The following is a 16383-nucleotide window of genomic DNA, read 5'->3' as shown; positions in this document are numbered from 1 at the left end:
CCAGTAAACTTTGCTCCGGTATCCACTCGAGCCTTTGCAGACAACCCTGCACCTGCTGGGCCCAGCACATCTTCGGCAGGAGCTTCTCCAACATTAAGAGCTTTGGATATCCGGCCACTGTTTAAGAATGTTCATATACGTTGCAACATGTGCTACAAGATACTGCGTTATGGTGAATACAGTGTTAATTTAATTGAAAAGAGGATTGAGCAGCACACATGCTCCAGGAGTTAATTTTTTTCTTTTATTATTTTTGAACAATATTTTGTTACCTGTTTATTCTTTTGGTCAAAAAAATAAAAAAAAATATGAAATTGTTAAATAACTACAAAAACAGTTATTTTCAGAACTAACTTCACTTCTCCAAGAAGAGCTATATTTCTAATATACTGTGTCATAATTGTTTTTAAATGAATGTGTAGTGTATAAATGAATGACTGAAATGACTGAGTGAAGAGGAGGAAAGGACTGAGAGAATGAGTGAGAAAAAAGGGAAGTATAAAGAGTGAGGAAAGGGGAGTCAAAGAGTGACTGAAACAAGAGGACTAAGGGTAGGGGATAGAGGTAAGTGAAGTAAAAGAGTAAGGGAATGGCAGTAAGTCAAGGAGGGTGAGTGAGGGGGAGTGAGAAAAGGGGAACAGGGGACGGAGACAGGAAAGGGGAGTAAGAGACCAAGAGGAAGAAGTAGAGCAGGGTAAAGGGAGTAAAAGTAAAAGAACTGGAGTGATGGTGAGAGAAGGGGTATGAGGATAAGAAAAGGGGGGTAAGGGAAAGTGAGAGATGGGGAGTGAGGGAGAGAGAAGTGGAGTGAGGGGATGGAGGGAGACAGAAAACTGGAGTGAGAGAAGGGGAGTCAGGATTTCAATGAGGGAAGGAGAGTGAGGGAGAGTGACGGAAAGAATGCGAAAAAGAGAAGGGGTGTGAGATACAGACAGGAGGAAGTGAAGTGGGAGAAGGGGAGTGACTAAGACTAAAGGATAGTGACAGTTAGGGAGGGGGTATGAAGGTGAGGGAAGGGGAATGACGGAGAAGGTAAAACATTAACACAGAGGGAAAGTGAGTGATGGAGAGAGGAGGAGTGGTAGAAACAGAGATGTTAAGGATTTCAAGGGTGAGGGAGACAGAGGGAGAGAGTGAGAGAGACAGAGAGCAAGGAACTGAGAAGGAGTGAGGCAGTTAGAATGAGTGAGACATAAGGAGACAAGGAGAGGAACATGGATGAACAATTAGTGAGGGAGGCAGTGAACGTAGGGGAATAACAGTGAAGGAGTGACAGAGTGACGAAAGAGGAGTAAAGGAAGAAGAGTGAGGGAAGGGGAGTGAGAGAAGCAGAGCGATGGGGAGTGAGGAAAAGCTAGCAGGAAAGTGAAGGGGTGAGAAATACAGATAGGATAAAGTGCAGAGGGGGAAAGGGATAAACAAAGGGGAGTAAGTGAGATGGAGTGAGGGAGTGAGGAAAGAGGAATGAAGGAAGAGGAGTGAGGGAAGGTGAGTAAGGAAAAAGTACTGAGGGTGAGTGGAAGGCAGTAACAGTGAGAGAATGGGTATGAGGGTGACGAAAGGGGAATGAGAGAGAAGGAAGGAGATTAAGAGAGAGGAAAGGGGATTGAGGGATAAAGTAGGAGTGAAGGAAACAGAAAGAGAAAGACACGAAGGGTGAGGGAGAGAAAGAGAGAGAGAGTGAGAGAGAAAGAGAGGGAGAGCAAGTGACTGAGAGGGAGTGAGGTGGTTAGACTGAGTGAGATAGAGGGAGAGAGGGAGAGAGAAAAGGAGTGAAGGGGAGTGAGAAACTAAAGGAATGAGAGTTAGCAAAAGGGAATGAGGAAAGGGGAATAAGGGAAGAGTATTGTCGGATGGAGTACGTGAAAGAGAGTGAGGGTGAGTGAGGGAATGGAAGCAAGAGAAATGGAATGGGACTGATGCACAGTGAGGAGAACATGAATTGGGGGAAGAGGACTCAGATTGAATGAAGGGCAGTGACAGTGAGGGAAGGGGTATATTATTGAGGGAAAGGGAGTGATTGAAAAAGAAGCATCTTTATAGAAAGAGAGAAAATAAAGGGAAGAGTAGTGAAGAGAGAGGGAGACAGTGAAAGAGACAAACAGAAGGAGAGTGAGGGAGTGTGAAGGATCACATCAGTTATAGTGACTGAGACATAGGAAGATATTTAGAGACAGATGGAGGAAAAGAGAGTGAGGGAGGAAATAAAGGAAGGGAACTGAGCGAAAGAGAGTGAGGGAGTGAGAGAAGTGGAGTGAGTGAAGGTGGATGAGGGATGATGTTATGGAAAGAGTGTAAGGGGGAGTGAGAACAGACTAAGCGATACAGCAACACAAGGGTAGTGATGGAGGAAGATAGGAAAGAGAAGTGAGAGACAGACAGGGGAAAGAAGGAGTTGGACAAGGTGAGTGAGGGTGAAGAGAGAGTACTGATAGTGACAGAAAGACTGTAAAAGTGAATGAAGGGCAGTAATGAGAATGAGAAAAGGATACTAAGATGAGTAGAGAAAGGGGAGTAAGAGAGAGATTAAAGAATGGGAAAGAGAGAAAGAGAAGTAAGAGAGTGAAGTAAAAGTATTTTCTGTTTGTCATACTTACCTTATAATTAATGACAACTTAATAGAATATTTGTATATAAATATAGTATCTGTGGAAGACAAGAAAACATTGAGTTATAATATATATTTCATAATACAAAAGAAAGTAGAAGTGAAAAAAACAGAAAGGGAAAGAAAGAAAGGGTGAGGGAGAAACACAGAGGGAGAGAGTGAGAGAGAAAGAGAGAGAGAGGAAGTGACTGACAGGAAATGAAGTGGTTAGACTGAGTGAGACAGAGGGAGAGAGGGAGAGAGAAATGGAGTGAAAGGAGTGAGAGACTAAAGGAATGAGAGTTACCAAAAGGGATTGAGTTACGGGGAATAAGGGAAGGGGATTGACGGATGGAGTGAGCGAAAGAGTATGAGGGAGAGTGAGTGAATGGGTGCAGGAGCAATGGAATGAGAGTGATGCAGAGAGAAAAGAACATGAAGTGGAGGAAGAGGACTCAGATTGAATGAAGGGCAGTGACAGTGAGGGAAGGGATATAACGGTGAGGGAAGGGGAGTGATGGAAATAGAAGCATATTAGGAGAAAGGAAAAAGAAGTAAGTGAGAGAGCAGGATTTATGGAAAGAGAGAGAAAAGAAAAGGAAGACTGGTGGAGAGAGAGGGAGACAGTAAAAGAGAGAAACAGAGGGAGAGTGACAGACTGTGAGGGAGTAAATCAGTTATAGTGACTGACACAGAGGAACAGACTTAGAGATGGATGGAGGAAAGGGGAGTGAGCGAAAGGGAGTGAGGAAGTGAAAGAAGTGAAGTGAGTGAAGGTTACTAAGGGATGATGTGAAGGAAAGAGAGTAAGGGGGCAGTGAGAAGAGACTGATCGATACAGCAAGACAAGGGTAGGGATGGAGGAAGATAGGAAAGACAAGTAAGGGACAGACAGGGGAAAGAGGGAGTTGGACAAGATGAGTGAGGGTGAAGGAAGAGTACTGATGGTGAGAGAAGGAGTGTAAAGGTGAATGAAGAAGTAAGTAGAATGAGGGAAGAGGAGTAAGATGAGGAAAGGTAAAGGAGTAAGAGAGAGAGTGAAGAAAGGATAGAAAGAAAGAGTAGTAAGAAAGTGATGAAAAAGTATTTTTTGTTTGTAGTACTTACCTTATAAATATAATATCTGTGGAAGAGAATAAGCAATTGAGTTATAATATATATTTCACAATACAAAATACAAATTAATTTGAACAATATGTTATATATTTTATTTTACTGTTCTCAGAATATATTAAATTTCACTAAAACAGTGAGTTCAATACTACTCATCATATGACAGCGGACAAAAAAAAACGCAATCAAAAAGATTGTGTTTAAAAAACCCATACAACATTTCAATAAATAATTTAAAAATTAGAAAAAAACATATCTTAAATGTTTTCTTCCAAACACCAATTTCTGACGTAAATATCAACAATCACAAAGAAATAAAAAATTATTTTTTCTTTTTTATACTCTCTAAGTAAAGTTATGTACAAACATATATTAACAACATATACCCGAAATACTCATTTTTCATCGATATACATGGCCAAATAGTATATGGAAAGTACTTTGTTTGGAAGTCATGTGGTATGCTGATGACACTCTGCTCATCTTTTATCTTAGCATAGAGCTGTATACCATTAAAAGAAACTTCTTTAAGAGAATCAAAAATGTCAACAACATCTACAACAACTATAACTAGTCTAAAACACCTCTGCCTCACTCATGATCAACATTTCCTGTAATACTCATATCACTCACTATGTGATACACTTACACTACCTCTATGACAAGTACAATTTTTTTTTATCTTGATTACCCTCACTCACAAAGTAATTCTCAACAGCAGACTAAGCTTTTTTAACAGCACTAATCTTCCTAGGCCAATTATTTTCCCTAAAATTTGGGTTGTAAAAACACTAGGTAAGAATTTGGTAAGTCAAAAGGCAAACGTTGTTTAAAAGTCAATTGAGTATCATTACATAGTGTCCAGCCTTTTGGACATTTTAAAAAAGCTGTGTAATGTCCTGATGTTGTAGAAGGACCATCATGGAAAATAATTTCTACAGTTACAAAAGTTCTTCCAGAAATTGATAATTGAGAAGCCACAAAATATTTAATTAAAGTTGTTAATTTTGTTCCATCAGGTCTACATCGTTGCAGAAATAAAATTACATACTGTCCATATCTTTATATAAATAATGTTGATAACATTTGTGAGTTACATTGTGTACAGATCATGTTTTGATTTTTCCTTCTCTAACTAGATTATTAAAAGACACTGATTTGCAGTCTGGTAACATCAAAAATATAAATCTTTCAGTTTCTATTTCAGTACTACTTGAAAACAAACAATTGTCACAGTCATGTTGCCATTTATAAGAAAGTCCAAAAAGATTTTCAATATCTATACCATCATCTTACAATACAACAAGCATATACATAAGAAATTCCTGACAATCTTGCTGAATATTCTGTGAAAATTGATTTAGACCAGTACATAAGTCTAAATCATTTAGAATATCAGAAACACATTCTAGTTTTGTTTTATCACTGCTACACTTCTCAAGGACAGAATTCAACAAACAACGAAATCTTTGATCCCAATTTTTAACAATCTGTCGGTGTAAAGTTTGAAGAAAAAAAAACAACATTAACCACTACATTAGCATAGCAGTTGACACCAGAACTGTTTTCAAACTGCAATCCAACAACCACTTCAATACTATCCTTTTTCTTTTTGCTTACAATTACTTGTTCATCTAGTTTTTTTCTTTTCTCTACAACCTCGCTACAATTTTTCTCATATCTTCTTTTTCGACCTACCACAAGCTTTTCAAATAAAGGATATTGAGGTAAATTTAGAGCATATTCTCTTCTTAACCTATTATACTCTTTCACACAATTTAGATCTGCACTAATCTTTGTCTCATCAAAATCAATTAAGTATAATCCAGATAAAGGTGTGACTCGAGATAAAGCAACATATGCCATACCCTCCTTGAACACAGTACTTCCAATATTCACCAAAGCACTATCTACACTTAAACCTTGAGATTTATGAATAGTCACCGCATATGCCAAACAAACAGGAAACTGTTTTCGGCAGACATATAAATCTTTTACGAGTAAAAATCGAGTCGAACAACGACTCAATTGTTGTACTTCTTCAATTTCATCAAATTTGATTTTCAAAAATTCAATGTCATCTCTATTTGGGTAATTCACAAAATCAACAACATGACCCATTGCTCCATTTACTAAACCTCTTTCCACATGTAAATTACGTCGTAAAATTATCCGACAATTTAAACATGCATATAGATTCTTTTCTAAACCAGCCGTTTTAGATATTGATTTGTCTAAAGAATCCAATTTTAACTTCAACTTTTCTGACAAAATAATAGTAGCTCCTTCATGCTCTATTCTATCAATAGCTTCCAGTTTTATAATTTCTTTATTTTCTAACTTTAACATTTTTTCATTGAAGATTGAACATTCTTGCAGAGTTGGTATCAAGCATATCACTGATTTATTTTCAGTAATTTTTCTGTATATATTCTCTGGGAGAATATTTTCGTTTGGAAACAAATTTGAAAGTAATCATGCCTGTAAAGCTTCTTTGCCATGTTCACTCACTTTTCCAATTCTTATATCTTGAAGAATTCTTTTATAATCAGCATCCTTTGCCTGTCGCATATTTTGAATGAGTTCTGTATATTTGAAATATAACCATATATTAACATTTCCAATGCTTCCCAGGCACTTTCTGGTATCTTCATGTGTAACGGTTTTAAACACTGGTTGTCCTTTCACAGGAGATAGCTGTAGTAGATCTCCAAAAACGATGACGTGTTTGCCTCCAAATAACACATCATACTCTGTTTTAAGAATTTGTTGCATTCTTAAATGCACAAAAGCAAGCATTAAATTTGATACCATGCTTACCTCATCAATAATGAGAAGTTTCATTTTTTTCAGGACTCTGGAAACTTCACAACAAGCTTCTCCAGATAGCTTGTAGTATTCTAATTTATTTTCGTGCTCCTACTGGCAGCATCAATAAACGATGTAAAGTAATCCCTTTAATGTTATGTGCTGCCCACCCAGTTGGAGCAGTAACAACACAAGAGAGTGATGACTCAGTTCTTTTCTGTAGATAAGTTGCAATGGCTTTAATTAGAAAACTTTTTCCAGTTACTGCTTCTCCACTCACGTACAGTCGGAAAGGTTTAAATGACGTACATGAGCACTCTTTTTCTCATGACATAAACCATGCTCAATCTGCTCTGTCACTTCATCGTATATTTGTTTTTGCTCAACATTTAGTTGTTTTTCCAATTCTTCTAAGTTTATTACATCCTCCTGAGCTTGTTCAATTGCTCTTTCCACCTCATCCATGGCAGTGGCTGCTTCATTTTGGATAATTGGTCCTCCTAGTGGATCCTGACTCAATGAAGCAGAGCTTTGACTGTCTTGAGAACTGTCTCTCGCAATCTCTGCTGCAATTGTAGCTTCTTGCTGTATTTCCTCGTTCAACATTTGTAGATAATTAGTAAAAACAGGACATTCTATAGTATTTTTGGTTGCGTTGAATGAATATTCATAACTGAGAAATCTCCAAGTAGTTCCTCTTCTGTACGCCATGGCTTAAAGAGTTGCAAAAGAGCTAAATAGTAAAATTCCCTTTTGTCAGGAGTTTCGCAACTCAGTTTTCGATGATTAATCAAATGTCCTTTTCTTTGTTTCACCAGACATCCTTCAGATCCAATCACAGCATATACACCTTTATTGATATCTTCTGTAATATTCCTCTTAAAAGAATAGCTTTGCAGTACTTCATTGAGACAAACGTTCTCAAGATAGTATGTATTAAAAACATATTTGTCTTCAAAATATCTGTACTGTTTGGTTCTTTCTCTGCTAAATACTCAATTTCTTGTACAGATTTCAAAACTCGGTTTCGTGTTCTTGCAAGACCTAAACTCACCCAAATGATTGTTCTAGATTTGGCATATAGACTTGCAGATGATAAGCGATCTGAAGCTTCAAATCTATGATTGAAATACCTGCATACATTAACTGAATCCAAAGAGCACAGTTCTTCAGGTGTCTTGTATTCTATATTTTCAATGTTTGCATTTGCCTCTCGAAGAAATTGTAGTAAATCTTCCCAAGCATACTCAGCACAGCTTAGAGTAAGGAACCATGTAGGAGTTCCTAAGTTTCTTAGCATACATTTCAAATCCCCATGACAATAGTACCATGCTGACATGCCATGAGATTAATTAGCTGAGATTCCAAAACAGTGTCTTTCTGTTGGACTTTATCCATAAAGTCCCTTGCCGAAACATTTTGAGGATTGACTCCACTTTTTAGTATATGGTTCCCTGCATAAGAAAGTCCAGACAAGTCACTCTCAAACAGAAGATGAAACAAATATTGAATACGTTGGCGAAACCTTGGATCTTCTGCATATAATCTTGATGTCTGGTATTCAGATGCAGGAATCTGCATAGGTCGGTTATCATATCATACACCTTGACCTCTTGGAAATAACTGAGGAAAACAACGAGCTTCAAAGCTTTCTTCCCATACACTAATGGGACTTCCTTTTGCTTCTTTCCTGTGGAATAACTCGATAGCATTTCCCATTACTTCTTTGTAATGCAGTGGATGAACACTATAATGTTCATAAATTTGTTCACTTCTGAACACATCCACTTTTTCAATTTGTCCAGCTGACAAATTACTTACCTCTTCCACAGTTGTTTCCTCTTCTCCTACATATACATTTTTGTAGTATTGATTGTTTTTTACCAAATACAATGTTGCCTTTTTCACTTTTCTAACATCCACTAATTCTTGCCAGATTTTCTTACCCTTTGTAGGACACCATTAACTAAAAAACCTTGTTCGATTTCCACTTTTTCTACACCAATTGTTTCAATATTTTCAATATTTTTCTTTAAATCTAGAGGCAAATAGACAACTCTTCCCTTTAATCCTCTCTGTAAATCTGAAGGAGGAAATTTCCCTGTCTTAGACTCCATGCGAACAATAGCCTGAAATGGATGCACACATTGAATCAGAATAGACTCATAGGTATTTAAATCCATCTGTTCAGAAGGAATATTTACCAACTCAAGATTATTATGTACAGCTCTAGCAGGCATTTTGTTGTCATTTAATGTATTATAACAATATTTACAAATATGTTGATCAGAACCCAAATCAAAACAATTCTCTATCAACAAATAAGTTGCAAAATCCTTCCATTCATTATTATTTTCCTTTTCACTTTTTAAATATAAATCAACTAACCTAGTCTGATTCTTATAATGAGTTCGTCGACAACACACACAAGAAAAATTTGGCCTTTCACCTGAAATGACCTTAAACCTTGTAATTCCTTGGTCAAAATTTTCTGTACTAAAATTCTGTACATTTTCTTCCACATTTCCTTCTATTACTATATTAGTTTCTGCACTGTTCTCTTTTTCACGAAAGTAACTAACCTCAATTTCATCACAAATGTTCTTTACATCTAATACAGATCCATGCAAAAGAACACTGTTTAACTGTTTTAGCTTAAGTGCTGGACTTTTTGCATAATACAACCTTCTCACTTATTTCCTCACTTCAGTATGATGCACAGCTAACAACCTAAAATGGTGAAAAACACTCTGGCATACTTTTCTAGAAAGGCAAGCCAGAGAATGCCCTTGCAAACCCGTTTTTTCTCTCAGTCTGCAAGGATCTAATTCTTGCAACATCTTAATCTTTTGTTTAAGACTTTTCTTAGTATACTTACGTAAGAAATTGCGAAACAAATCAATTGAATCCTGTCGTACACTACAAATACTACTACAATTCCAAGTGTACACTGGAGCCTTAGGATGTCTCCCTAAAACTTCATCAGCTAACACCTCTTCTGCATTTCTAGGCACAATTTTCTCTTTTTCAATCGGACAACCGTCCTTCACCTCATATGCTCGACCACTGGTGTCAACTGCATGCAAAAAATCATTAGTCTGAAAGTAAGTCTCTTCATTGAAAAATGGCTCACAACTTGAACTATGCTTCCATTCTCCAGAAAAAACATTACAAAAATTAGTTCTATTAATTAGTCTTTTCCACTTACTTTTCGCTTTCAAAACATTGATTGCCTTGTCTAGTGTACGAATTCTATTGATTACTAAAATATATAACTTCTTTTTCATTTCAAAAGCTTGATCAACAATACTCTCAATTTTTTTCTTTTTCTTATAAAAAGCTGTTTTCCTTTTACAATTCTTTACATTTTTTAATAAATTAAAAACTACTCTATTATAAAACATTCTCTTGCGAATTTGAACAAACTGTTTTTTTCGTCTATTACTATAGACAATTTGATCGCCACATACTTTTTCAACATTGTTTTGGTGGGTCTGCTGTTTCTTTGTAGTTAAAGATACATTTTTTTTCTTTTGCACATTATCCACACTTTTTTTACATTGGGTTTACATTGGGTTAATTTTCTTATAAAATTGTAATTGCGTTTTCTTGGAAAAGTAAGCCTGTTTATATTTTTTTATTTTCGCATTCTTAGTAGGCATGTTGGTTTTTCTTTCTGTTGATAATTACAATCTGTTGTGAAGTAAAAAGAACATGTTATAGACCACTACTAACATACTACATAGCAATTAGAACCACTAAACGATATAAACACTGGTTTACTTCATAACTAAGTTTAAGGCACAGCAACTGTGTCTGAGCAGAGTAGGTAATTCATACAGTGCTCTTTCTGAGTTTATGGCAGTGCAGTGGTGTTTCAACATTATAGGGAAATTTGCTGAGAATGGTGTTTCAGGGTTCAGAACAGTGCAGTGGTGTTCAGGCAGTATAGGGGTCGTGGTGAGATTGATATTTCTGAGTTTAGAGCAATACAGTTGTGTGTAGGCGGTGTATGGTATCATGCAAGGGCTACGAGTAAAAAGCACTCGATGTTCTAAAGCCTAACTCACTCCATGAGTACATGTATTCCCATGTCTTAAAACAGATACACCGAGCAAGTGATTTTGTCACAATATTTAAAAAAAGACACTGACTCGCATTCTGAATGAAAACAGATAGAAATATGCCTTGCAATTCACTGAAATGATTACTACATGTTACAGAGAGGGTTAGTATGGCATTTTTACAGCACAGCCAGGATCTTCAGTAAACAGCATGGAGACTATTTGTGAATTAAGAAGCCTGACAGACGTACTGCATAGCAGTTTCTAGCACAACATATCCTAAAGCCTGACTCACTTCATCAGAATATGTATTTCACATCAACTAAGCAAATTATTACAATTGTACAAAAAGACTCTCTCGAATCATTTTTAATTCAAAATCATACATTTATTCTTCAAACATTTCATACTGTAACAAAACATACAGCATGATTTCATCTGGAATTTCGTTTGCATTGTCCTCAACTTCAAAATTTGCAACTTGAAACTCAATGTCTTTTACTGCTTCTACCAAGTCAATGTCCAAACTTTGATCAAAAAAATCACTGCTTAAACTCCTTCTCCATTATCTTCATATCAATGTTATCCTCAAAAGGTACATTTAAGTCCTCTATGACATCGATGGAAATTTCAAAATTGACTTGAATGTTGTCCTGATTTTGATCCATTATATATAGTACAATGTTGCTGGACCTTGCAAAAAAATATAAACACTTAATTATATTTTCACTAATAGATAATACAAAACTAGCTTTATCAACTTCATAAGTACATGAATTCCCATATTTTTAAACACATCAACTAAGCAAATTATTCTGCCACATTCTGCTGAAATGAAAACTGACTCACACTGTGATCTTAGACACATAACACTTGCAATTCAGTAAAATGATTACTACAGTAAAAGGGGGACTTGCTGGGAGTATTCTTTCAGAGTTTACAGCACTGCAGTAGTGTTGAAAGAGTTTAGAATATTTTTCTAGGGATGGAGTTTCAGGGTTTAGGACAAGGAAGTGGTGTTCAAGCAGTGTAGAGAGTCAAGGTGGGACTGAGAATGTACTAATCAAAATTCACTGAATTGATTGCTACATGCTACAGAGACAGTTGCTTTTGCATTTCAACAGCACACCCAGTATCTAAATGCAGTATCTAAATTGCACAGCATAAACACAATTTGGGAATTAAGAGGCGTGAGACACATACTGCATAGGACTTTCTACAACTACATCTCCCAATTCATGACTCACTTCATGATTTAGGTGATTTAGCACACAGAGGGAGAAAAAGTACAAACAGAGACTAAATGATACAGGCAGAGGGTGCAAGACTACAGGCAGAGAGAGGAAAGATTTAACATGATAGCGCTGTCTAATACACACCACCAGCCATATCATAAAAGGCCTCTGCAGATGTACATGAGAGGGTGCAGGCAGAGGGAGAGGGATGGTACAGACAGAAAATGTAAATGGCAGAGACTAAACTGGTACAGGCAGAGGATAGATGGTGCAGGGCCGCTGGCAGAGGGCCAGATGGTGCAGTCAGAGAAAAGATGATAGGGTGAGATGGTTCAAGCAGAGACAAAGATAGAGCAAGCAGACACAGATATGGTACACACAGAGGATAAAATAGTACAACAGAGAAGAAATACTGGAAACAGTGAGAGAAATGTTACATGCAGAGGCTAATTGGAGCACACAGAGGGGGAGATAGTGAAGACAGAGATAAAATGGTACAAGCAGAGGGTGCAAAACTACAGTCAGAGAAAGAAAAGATTTAACATGGTAGCGCTGTCTAATACACACCAGCAGCTGTATCATAATAGGCCTCTGCAAATATACATGAAAGGGTGCAGGCAGAGGGTGCCGGCAGAGGGAAAGGGATGGTACAGCCAGAAAATGAGATAATGCAGGCAGAGACTAAACTAGTACAGGCAGAGGATAGATGGTGCAGGGGTGCAGGCAGAGGGGCAGATGATGCAGTCAGAGGAAAGATGATGCAGAGAGAGGGTGAGATGGTCCAAGCAGAGACACAAATAGTGCAGGCAGACACAGACATGGAACACACAAAGGACAAAATGGTACAACAGAGAAGAAATGCTGTAAACAGTGAGTCAAATGCTAGATTGCAGAGGCAAATTGGAGCACACAGACGGGGAGATAGTGAAGACAGAGATAAAATGGTACACGCAGAGGGTGCAAGACTACAGGCAGAGAAGGAAAAGATTTAACATGGTAGCGCTGTCTAATACACACCAGCAGCCATATTATAATAGGCCTCTGCAGATGCATATGAGAGGGTGCAGGCAGAGGGAGAGGGTTGGCGCAGACACAAAATGAGATAATGCAGGCAGAGACTAAACTGGTACAGGCAGAGGATAGATGGTGCAGGGCCGCTGGCAGAGGGCCAGATGGTGCAGTCAGAGAAAAGATGATAGGGTGAGATGGTTCAAGCAGAGACAAAGATAGAGCAAGCAGACACAGATATGGTACACACAGAGGATAAAATAGTACAACAGAGAAGAAATACTGGAAACAGTGAGAGAAATGTTACATGCAGAGGCTAATTGGAGCACACAGAGGGGGAGATAGTGAAGACAGAGATAAAATGGTACAAGCAGAGGGTGCAAAACTACAGTCAGAGAAAGAAAAGATTTAACATGGTAGCGCTGTCTAATACACACCAGCAGCTGTATCATAATAGGCCTCTGCAAATATACATGAAAGGGTGCAGGCAGAGGGTGCCGGCAGAGGGAAAGGGATGGTACAGCCAGAAAATTAGATAATGCAGGCAGAGACTAAACTAGTACAGGCAGAGGATAGATGGTGCAGGGGTGCAGGCAGAGGGACAGATCATGCAGTCAGAGGAAAGATGATGCAGAGAGAGGGTGAGATGGTCCAAGCAGAGACACAAATAGTGCAGGCAGACACAGACATGGAACACACAAAGGACAAAATGGTACAACAGAGAAGAAATGCTGTAAACAGTGAGTCAAATGCTACATGCAGAGGCAAATTGGAGCACACAGACGGGGAGATAGTGAAGACAGAGATAAAATGGTACACGCAGAGGGTGCAAGACTACAGGCAGAGAAGGAAAAGATTTAACATGGTAGCGCTGTCTAATACACACCAGCAGCCATATTATAATAGGCCTCTGCAGATGCATATGAGAGGGTGCAGGCAGAGGGAGAGGGTTGGTGCAGACACAAAATGAGATAATGCAGGCAGAGACTAAACTGGTACAGGCAGAGGATAGATGGTGCAGGGCTGCAGACAGTGGGCCAGATGGGGCAGTCAGAGAAAAGATGATGCAGAGAGAGGATGAGATGGTTCAAGCAGAGACACAGATAGTGCAAGCAGACACAGATATGGTACACACAGAGTATAACATGGTACAACAGAGAAGAAATGCTGGAAACAGTGAGAGAAATGTTACATGCAGAGGCTAATTGGAGCACACAGAGGGGGAGATAGTGAAGACAGAGATAAAATGGTAAAAGCAGAAGGTGCGAGTATACAGGCAGAGAAGGAAAAGATTTAACATGGTAGCGCTGTCTAATACACACCAGCAACCATATCATAATAGGCCTCTGCAGATACACATGAGAGGGTGCAGGCAGAGGGTGCAGGCAGAGGGAGAGGGATAGTGCAGACAGAAATACATTTTCAATTTACAGCACTATCTCTATACCAGCATTTTATCAAAACATGAGACACAATATCAAAATAAAGAGTACACTATAAGCAGAGAGATGCAAACTGTGAGGAGACACAGGTGACATTATAGAAAAAGGTACAAATATAATTCTTTAATTTACACAGACACTCAGTGTGATCCTAGTCAAAAATGTTAAAACCATACATTTTACCAAAACACATATACCACAGTAAATAGTTTAAGAAACAGAACACAGCCCATGCAAATTAGCACTACATTACAGTGCAGAAACCGGGCACATTTCCAAAATACATTTCCAATATGCACCATTAGTTTTTTGCCAGCATTACATCCAAACATGAGACACAATGCAAGAAGAAAGAGGCCCAATATACTTGTAAATCTGCCCAAGAGTGTATAAAGCCCTCTATCTATATTAAGTGGATCATTGCTAAGAGGAGGTCTAATAAAACAGAGAGTATTATGAAGAAAGCACATGAGAGGGTGCAGGCAGAGGTTACAGGCAGAGGGAGAGGGATGGTGCAGACAGAAAATGAGATAATGCTGGCAGAGACTAAACTCGTACAGGCAGAGGATAGATGGTGCAGGGCTGCATTCAGAGAGACATATGGTGCAGTCAGAGAAAAGATGGTGCCGAGAGAAGGTAAGATGGTTCAAGCAGAGACACAGATTGTGGAAGCAGACACAGACATGGTACACACAGAGGATAACATGGTACAACAGAGAAGAAATGCTGGAAACAGTGAGAGAAATGCTACACGCAGAGGCTAATTGCAGCACACAGAGGGGGAGATAGTGAAGACATAGATAAAATGGTACACGCAGAGGGTGCAAGACTACAGGCAGAGAAGGAAAAGATTTAACATGGTAGCGCTGTCTAATACACACCAGCAGCCATATTATAATAGGCCTCTGCAGATGCATATGAGAGGGTGCAGGCAGAGGGAGAGGGTTGGTGCAGACACAAAATGAGATAATGCAGGCAGAGACTAAACTGGTACAGGCAGAGGATAGATGGTGCAGGGCTGCAGACAGTGGGCCAGATGGTGCAGTCAGAGAAAAGATGATGCAGAGAGAGGATGAGATGGTTCAAGCAGAGACACAGATAGTGCACGCAGACACAGATATGGTACACACAGAGGATAAAATAGTACAACAGAGAAGAAATGCTGGATACAGTGAGAGAAATGTTACATGCAGAGGCTAATTGGAGCGCACAGAGGGGGAGATAGTGAAGACAGAGATAAAATGGTAAAAGCAGAAGGTGCGAGACTACAGGCAGAGAAGGAAAAGATTTAACATGGTAGCGCTGTCTAATACACACCAGCAACCATATCATAATAGGCCTCTGCAGATACACATGAGAGGGTGCAGGCAGAGGGTGCAGGCAGAGGGAGAGGGATAGTGCAGACAGAAAATACATTTTCAATTTACAGCACTATCTCTATACCAGCATTTAATCAAAACATGAGACACAATATCAAAATAAAGAGTACACTATAAGCAGAGAGATGCAAACTGTGAGGAGACACAGGTGACATTATAGAAAAGGGTACAAATATAATTCTTTAATTTACACAGACACTCAGTGTGATCCTAGTCAAAAATGTTAAAACCATACATTTTACCAAAACACATATACCACAGTAAATAGTTTAAGAGACAGAACACAGCCCATGCAAATGAGCACTACATTACAGTGCAGAAACCTGACTCATTTCCAAAATACATTTCCAATATGCACCATTAGTTTTTTGCCAGCATTACATCCAAACATGAGACACAATGCAAGAAGAAAGAGGCCCAATATAATTGTAAATCTGCCCAAGAGTGTATACAGCCCTCTATCTATATTAAGTGGATCATTGCTAAGAGGAGGTCTAATAAAACAGAGAGTATTATGAAGAAAGCACATGAGAGGGTGCAGGCAGAGGTTACAGGCAGAGGGAGAGGGATGGTGCAGACAGAAAATGAGATAATGCTGGCAGAGACTAAACTGGTACAGGCAGAGGATAGATGGTGCAGGGCTGCATTCAGAGAGACATATGGTGCAGTCAGAGAAAAGATGGTGCCGGGAGAGGGTAAGATGGTTCAAGCAGAGACACAGATTGTGGAAGCAGACACAGACATGGT

The sequence above is a fragment of the Lissotriton helveticus genome, chromosome 10 (assembly GCF_964261635.1).
Source record: "Lissotriton helveticus chromosome 10, aLisHel1.1, whole genome shotgun sequence".
Classification (NCBI taxonomy): domain Eukaryota; kingdom Metazoa; phylum Chordata; class Amphibia; order Caudata; family Salamandridae; genus Lissotriton; species Lissotriton helveticus.
This window is presented reverse-complemented; position numbering follows the sequence as displayed.